Raw genomic sequence first — 974 nt, 5'->3', positions numbered from 1 at the left:
TGCAGCTAAAAATGATGCTTTGGTAAGAAAAACAAAGTTCTGATGCTGTGAAACTGTTAACGAAACACCAAGCCTTTTCAGTTCTGCTGAGTAGATTTTTAGTTCGGAGGTTCACTTTAAGTGGTCAAAGACCACTGGTACTTAAGTGGTTAAAGGATAACTGTAGGATATAAAAAAACAAAACAAAACAAAAAGTTTAACTTACCTGGTACTTCTTACTCCCTGCAGATGTCCTGTGCCGTGCGCATCCTCGCTACTGCTCATGTCGCCAGGAGCGTACTGCGCCTGTGCAGGATGGAAGTGAGCCACGGCGGGTGACCGGAGGATCGTATTGCGGGCACATGACGCCTGCAGCAAGACGGTAGAAGCCCCAGGTAAGTAAAACTCCTTTTTTTTCAATAGCTTACAGTTATCCTTTAAGTAAGTAGACCAGGGCAAGATCTCCCAGCTCCACATTAGTATGTCTCTCTTGTAGATTCTATGATGTGTTCTCTTTGATATGCAACATTTACTGGTTAGATGAAGATCTGTATGCAGGCCCAGACCTATTACATCAGAGAACGCACTATATATCAGCCTGCTGGCTCTGACTGTCTCCGGCACTTAGAAAAGTCTATTCTTTATAAAATGACAATGAAAAACTATGATATCTGTGTCAAATAAATTCTGCAGCTGACTCCAACAAAGAGAAAGCGGGTTTTATTGTGCCACCAATTGCTGCTGAAAATGAAATATCAGGACTTTTATTAATTGAATGGAGTAGGTTATCAGCTTGGAGGCGTAGTGTTCTGTACAAACTTCATTGCCATGTCTAAGTTTAGAAATGGTTATCAGCGTACCTAAGCTTTAACACGTGAAGGGGCGGCTCACTCACCTTGAACTTCCATATGTCATCTGGTCAGTTTCCAATCAACTCTGGTTCAGTTTCTATATAAAACTCAGTGTTAGATCCGGACATTCTTCATCTTGCAACA

This window comes from Hyperolius riggenbachi, chromosome 11 (assembly GCF_040937935.1).
Source record: "Hyperolius riggenbachi isolate aHypRig1 chromosome 11, aHypRig1.pri, whole genome shotgun sequence".
Taxonomy (NCBI): Eukaryota; Metazoa; Chordata; class Amphibia; order Anura; family Hyperoliidae; genus Hyperolius; species Hyperolius riggenbachi.
The sequence above is the reverse complement of the archived record's forward strand: the minus strand, read 5'-3'. Positions refer to the sequence as shown.